This window comes from Papaver somniferum, chromosome 7 (assembly GCF_003573695.1).
Source record: "Papaver somniferum cultivar HN1 chromosome 7, ASM357369v1, whole genome shotgun sequence".
NCBI lineage: Eukaryota > Viridiplantae > Streptophyta > Magnoliopsida > Ranunculales > Papaveraceae > Papaver > Papaver somniferum.
Window position 1 is genome coordinate 166593778 of NC_039364.1, and position 7876 is coordinate 166601653.

Here is a 7876-nt window from a genome sequence, read left to right on the forward strand (position 1 = left end):
AGTCTATTTATCTGTCAAAAAATATTTGATTTGAGAATAATTTTTTAAAATATTTGTAACCGTAGGAAGATGATTTACTCACTTGTCTTGAAGAATAAGTGTATTGTACTGGAAAAAGAGGGAGTATCTCTTGACAGACCCTTATTTGACAAGGTCTTACAGTCTCTTAATAGTCGTTGGATGAGAATATAAGGATGGTTAGGATTAACTCACCCTTGACAGGCCCTTGTTTGACAAGGTATTAAAGTCTCTTAATAGGGTAAATCCGGGTAAACTTAGGACCCGTAATATGGTCACCGTCTTCTCCTTCTCCCTTGTGTATCCTATGTGATTTATTATGATTGGGTAAATAGTCTGATCATCAAGGGTTTGGTAGTGTTTGTGTGTAATAAAATTTGTATGATTAAAAAATCCATGAACCCATGAACATGCGTTTTTTGTATAATTCTCTTCTTCCACTCAAATAATTCATCGACTGCCATTAACAAATTTTTGAGCGACTACACCACTCCAACTCAAGTAATTTTTGGCAGAAAAATTAATTAGGAATTTGATAATTTGTATTCCTAATTGATTTTAAGTGAGACACATCTTTTTTTTCTTTACGAAACAGAGATCAAAATGATGAATCTACTATTTCCACCAAATGGAATTAGGGCCAATACAGATCATCTAACCCCCCTCTTCTTTCCCTCCTTCCATAATGATCTAAATCACTCCCAAATATCATATCTAACTGATTTTTTCCGTAACCAAATAACTACATCAAATACATCATTCGATTCAAATGGGGTGAGAGACCGTCATTCACCATTCATATAAAGGCCATCAATAGAATAATCAATCTTCAATAGGCCAACCACGGTGTAAGAACAATATTAGAGTTTAGATTGATGCGGCACTGGAACATCAATTCAAGCACATTGACATTTCCTAAAAGATTATCTTTGAGAAATCACTTTATTTTTCATTACTGGTCGGAAGTTTACCCGGATTTCCCCCTTAGGATGAGTTAATCCTAACCATCCTTATATTCTCATCCAACGTCTATCAAGGGACTGTAAGACCTTGTCAAATAAGGGCATGTCAATGGATCCTCCCGCAAAGCAATCCTTTTGAAGATCCTACTAAAAGCCTCTCTCCTCTCTCACCTCTCTCATGCGAAATTGAGGCGATTTTTGACGCCACCTCTAAAAACACCAAAAGTTACCAGTAAACACCACTTACAACCCAAAAGCCACCATAAAGTAGCCAGTAACCACCGCCGGTGACGGCGATGATAGTCGAAAACCACCATTAACTCCTCAAATGTATACAGAAGGAACCTTTTCCATATCTATTATCACAAACACCGAAGACAACAATTATACTCTTAATCTCATCAATTACCTAACCTAAGATCCTCAAGTTTCAAGCTACTAAAACCTCCAAGTTTCCTTGTTCCTGAGACTCTAAGACCCTAAGATCCAATCCCTCAAAAACCCTTTAAGACTCCAAGATTTGACAATATTTTATCGGCTACCAATACCCCAATTTTTATAATTTTACAATTTGATATTGCAGACCCAAAATCCGGCTTCAATCAATCGAATAGAAGACACTGAAATTCTACAATTTTCTCTTCTCAATCCTCTTTGATGCCCTATTTAATTTTTCAGATTAGTCGTTAATTAACTTAGTCTTTTTTTTTTGCTTGTTTTCTAATATCATTTGAGATTGCAGTCTCTAATTCTCTAACCCTTACAAGTATTCTCGTGATTTCGCGGCTTTTGGATTGCTTGAATCTCTAAATTTCTTTCGTCATACTGTCTCTTTTCCTATTTCTGGATTTTTCAATTAATAACCCCTAAAGTTTATATTTCCCTAGTTGTCTTTTATCGATTGATTCAACAACAGATTTCTTTGTCTCTTTTCTGGTTACCTTTAACAGCACTATGAAGTTTCTTAAATCTTGCAAAAGAAAATCCAAATCTCTCTCTCATCTGATGCTTAATTGTTTAATTTCAGGTAACATTTGTTATAATTGGAAAAAAAGGAAGCAACAGAGAAAATTATAGACTCAAAGACACACTCAAACCTTTCTGCCGACTCTTGTCGAGGTTTAAGTGGTAAATTAATCAATGGCTAAAGGTGTGTTTGTGCCAGAAAATTCTATCAACTATAATTCAGAGGTAGTGGGGAGTTTTTCTCTCAATCTAAAAGTAATGGAGGTATTTATAACCAAAATTGTTTATTATCCTACAATTAACTTCTCGGTTTATCTTCCATATGCTAATACCTTTAATTGTATGCTCATAAAACGCATGATAACCAACTTTTTTGTTAAAAATGGCTTACGTCACTATGAAAACTTGTTTGGAAATAAATCTGTGGTTACCACTTGTCTGAAAATTTACCCTTATTGCGACCCAATCTCGCGCACTGTTGAATACCCCATTGTCTCATACTTTTGGGAATTTATTAGTGTCTTAGCATGTAATTGCCAAGGGTTAGGTAGTAATGAAACTAGGAACAGTTTGCTAGATACTCTAAATGGAAAAAATCCTGATATCTTGTTCATTTCTGAGACTAAACAGCAAAATAAAGCAATGCATAACATTATGAGGAGTTTGGATGTTTATAATTATTGGTTAGTTCCTCCTAAAGGTACTGCTGGAGGTCTTTGCCTGATTTGGAAAAATAATATTAAACTAACAATCTCAGATTATGCTCATAATTACATAAATGTTGTTGTGCTTCCAAATAACAATAATGTTGAATGGATCCTCACTTGTTTATATGGGAGCCCTTACTCTCAGTTGAAACTTGAATCTTTGAATATTATTAAACATCTAGCTAGTAGAATGAACAAACCTTGGGTAATTATAGGTGACCTGAACGTGGTATTGCATGATGAAGAGAAAAAGAGCAGATATCCTTTTAATAGTAGTGAAGCTGATGTTTTTAATAATCTTATTAACTCATGTGGTCTCATTGACCTTGGTTTTTCGGGCTACACTTTTACTTGGAACAACCACAAGAAAGATAATGATGTTATAGAACAGAGACTTGAAAGGGCTTTATGTAATCCCATTTGGATTACTAGTTTTCCTAATTCTAGTATCAAACATATCGGCCCTCTTGCGTCTGACCATGTCCCTATAATTCTTAATACCCTTAATACTTGGAATGATGGAGCCACACCATTTAAGTATTTTGGAGACTGGATGAAACATGATGATTGTAAGCCTTTAATACAAGCTTGCTGGGAACATGAAATTAGGGGTTCTCATGCTCATACCATGAATAAGAAACTTACTTCTGTTAAACATATTCTTAGGGACTGGAACAAATACACTTTTGGTAACGTAAGAACAAACATAGAAAAACTAAGGCTGACCTTAAACGAGTCAATAGTAGAAATAGTTATCCTAATAAAAACAAGGACATTGCTCTACTTAGAAAAAATCTTTCTGAATGGTACACTATACATGAAAAAATTTGGAAGGTCAAAAGTAGAGATCGAAATATTCAATTAGGAGATAGAAACACTAGATACTTTCATACTAGAGCTAAACAAAGGTTTAAAAGAAACAAAATAGAAACTTTGAAAGACAAAAATGATGTATGGATTAACAGTAGACCCGAAATTGTTTCTTGTATTACTGACCATTTTCATGAAATAGCTACTGTAAATCCTTGTTTAGACCAACATATGATTGATATGATTCCTATTAGCATTGATTCTGTTGATAATGATATGCTATGCACCGTACCCTCTATAGCTGAAATAAAACAAATCCTTTTTTCTATGGAGCCAGATAAAAGTCCAGGGCCTGATGGATTCCCACCAATTTTCTTTCAACAAAACTGGGAAATCATAGGCCCTGACTTAACAAAAATGATCCAGGCTTTTTTCGAAACAGGTTATTTATCTAAAGATATGAATGCCTCGTTTATTTCTCTCATCCCCAAAACTTTAAATCCAATCACCCCAGCTGAATTTAGACCTATAGCTTTAGCTAACACAACTTATAAAATTATCTCAAAACTAATGGCTAATAGAATGAAAGGTCTCCTTAGTAAAATCATATCCCCATTTCAATCTTCCTTCATTCCTGGAAGGCAGATATCTGAAAATATCACTTTAGCCCATGAATTAATTCATAAAATGAGAAATAACAAAAGTAAGAATGGTTTTATGGGACTAAAGATAGACAGCTTTCGACATAGTGGAATGGAATTTCCTAATCCGTATCATGCACAGGATGGGTTTTAATGAAAACTGGTGTAATCTTGTTTACCAGTGTATCTCTACCACCACTTTAGCAATCCTCATAAATGGTTCCCCAACAAATTTATTTAAGCCAACTAGGGGGCCTGAGACAGGGAGATCCTATATCTCCATTTTTATTTGTGTTTTGCATGGAGGCCCTTTCGAGGACCCTAATACACGCCGAAGACCAAGGCGTAATAAAAGGAACAAAAATTACCAACAGTGTTCCTTCAATAAGTCACTTAATATTTGCAGATGATTGCATTATTTTTTGTGAAGCTGACAATATCTCTAGTAACAATCTTGTGAAATTGTTTAAGGATTATGGGGAAACCTCGGGTCAGTTAATCAATCTGACCAAATTGGGGGTCTTCTTTAGCTCTAAAATAGATCCTACTCTAAGAAATAGTGTTAAGTAAATACTAGGAGTAAATGAAATACCTATAAATGACAAATACTTAGGATCTCCTTTATTTACTTACACTTCAAAAATAAAATGTTTTGAACCCCTGGTGGAAAAAATGAAAAATAGATTGATAGGATGGAAAGGTGAGCTTCTAAACCCTGAAGGAAGGGCGGTTATGATTGTAAATGTTTCTTCATCCATTTGTGTTTACCAAATGAGTTGTTTTAGAATACCGGTTAAGATTTGTGATGACATAACTAAACTGCAAAGAAACTTCTGGTGGGGGAGAGATGAAAATGGATTGAATGAGAAAGGTAAAAAATGCATTTTTCTAATGGCTTGGGATAACATGTGTAAATCTTTGGAGGAAGGAGGATTAGGTTTCCAAAACATGAAAAAATTTAATATAGCTATGTTGGCTAAGACAGGCTGGAGACTATACAAAAATCCTGATTCTCTAATGGCTAAAAGTCTTAAAGCTAGGTATTATCCTATGTGTTACGTTCTTCATATAAATATTGTTCCAAATCAAAGTGATAGTTGGATATGGAAAGGTATACTACTAGGAATAGCTTACTTAAAGAAACATTGTTTTTGGGAGTTGGGAAATGGAGAAAACATAGACATATGGGATGATTATTGGATACCAGATGCTAAACCAAACCAAAACATCCCTAGGACAGGGAATGTAGGTATCACTAAAGTCTGTCATTTGATTACAGCTAATAAAACATGGGATTTAACAAAACTAGCAGGTTGTTTCGATAGAATTACTGTAGATAAGATAAGAAGAATACAAATTCCTAACAGTGGTTTAGAAGATGTCGCTCAATGGACTTTAAGCAACACAGGTAACTTTACTGTTAATTCTTTATATAAAAACATAAATTGTACAGGAGGAACTAACATGCAGTGGAGCAAAATATGAAATGCAAATAACTCCCTCAATCAAAAACTTTGTCTGGAAAGCAGCAAACTCTATACTTCCAAATAGTGTGAGAGTTGAGGCCATAATACCAAAAATAGATGTTTGTTGCGAACTTTATAATATAGAGGGGGAATCTCTTATTCATTTATTTATGAAATGTAATTTTACAAAACAGGTATGGATGCATCTTAATTTTGATATTGAAAATGTAATGCAAAGTGCTAACACTTTTCATGATTGGTTTACCCCAAGAGATAGAGGAAACAATGCAATGGAATGGAAGGTTTTTTGTAGCATTGTAACATGGCATGTTTGGAAGGCACGATGTAACAAGGTGTTCAAAAAAGAAATTCAAAATAGTGTTGTAACAACAGGGAAGATAGTAAAATTCATAAATAGTTTTATGTAGGTTAACAGGAAAGACTACAATATCATGCAAACTTTATGCTACAACCCACTTAATGACGACTCTTTGGTTATTACCAGCACTCAACCTCAGGATACTTCGGGATATATGGCAATAACGATAAATGTAGCTTTATCCATGCATGATCCTATATCTAGTTCGGGAGTTGGACTAACAATGATTGATTTTGCAGGAAGAACCATTGAAGCTAGGGGTAGTTGGAGAAACTGTACTACTAGAGAACAACTTGAAGAGGCAGGAGCTGAGGCGGCTTTTCAATGGGCGGTTGAAATGAGTGGTTACCATATCATTTTCCAAAGTGATTCGCAACCTACTCTAAAGCTGTTACTAGGAATGTATGCTAAAGCTAGAGAAAGAAGATTCAAACAAAGCTCTGACTTTGGAAACAATTCACAATTTGATATAAATTTTAAAGCTATGGCGTTTATCTTAACAAGTAGATACAATATCATTTGGGCAGCAAACCTTTCAGTTTTTTGTAATTGATTCACAATCCAAAATAACTGGAAAGGTGAAAGTCTTTTAGACATTATGAACTTTCTTGATATTCAAAATTGGAATGTTCAAGTTATGAACACAAACGACTACAGTAGAAGACGTTTGTTATATCTGTAAGTTTAAGGTTTTAGCCTCTTTTATGAAAAAAAAATATTGGATGCTCCCGCCTGGAAAAAATATACTTTAAATTTAATCTATACTTTTGAAATTAAAATTTTAAAATAAAATAATATTTTGATATTTTACAGCATTGATGCACCAACTAGTTTTACTCTTAACCTAGTTAGGTTGTATTAAATACACTAAATCAGGTAATGATCCGTTTGGTACAGTATAATATAAAGAGGTATGGATCAAGGGCTGCATCCAAAAGCTTGGTGTTTGATATGATCTCAATGACACTACGTAGCAACCGAATGCAACTCACTTCTTGAGACGTGTACTGAATTCCCACTTCGTTGATTGTTTCCTTATTATTACTTTTCAAATTTTGACAATGTTGTACTTAATTTATTCTAATTTTTTTATCTTTTTTTTTTTTGTAATATTATTGGGCTGACCGAGTGGAGGGTCCCGAAAGGAGAAAGTCTCTTTTATTGGTTATATTTTTCTAAAACGAAACCTAACGCAAATGTGCAATTTGATAAAAAAAGATTGGAAATGGTTTGGTACGATCAAATTTTTGGTTACTTTTTCAATGGACAAAATTGTTTCTCACTTTTAGTCCAATTATTATAACTTCTTATATATCCTATTTTTTCTAGGGGTATAATTGGCAAGCAAACTAGAATATACCATATCTAAAAATCCGTGCCTTGGAATTTTACAAATTTTATCTCGTTGGAAAGATTTTAAAGAGGCCTACACGATGAGTATAAACAACAATATCAAATTTAGAGTATGTTTGGTTCAAGGAATTGAATTCTTGAATCCAATTCTGGGGGAATGTGACCAATTCCTTGAACCAAACGGTACAAATCAACTCTATGTAATTGAGAATTTTGATTCCTAGGAATCAAATTCCCTCCAAAACAATAGATTGCATTTGTCTAATAGTGCAATGGAACCAGATTCCAGGGTAAAAACAAATGTAATTGAATTACCTCAACCAAACACTATTTTTATGGATTTGAATTCAATTTCTTGGAATCCAATTCCAAGAATTGGATTACCCCATAATTGAATTCCTAGGAATCTAATTCTTCCAACCAAATGAGGTGTTAGAATTTTTACGAAAAATTCGGAGGTGTTTATCTTTTTAGGCACAATTTTCGAACACTGAACACACAACTATTCTGCAAACCACCACAAAGGATGCATAACACATTATGCAACCATATTTTGGTTTATGCATCAACTAGT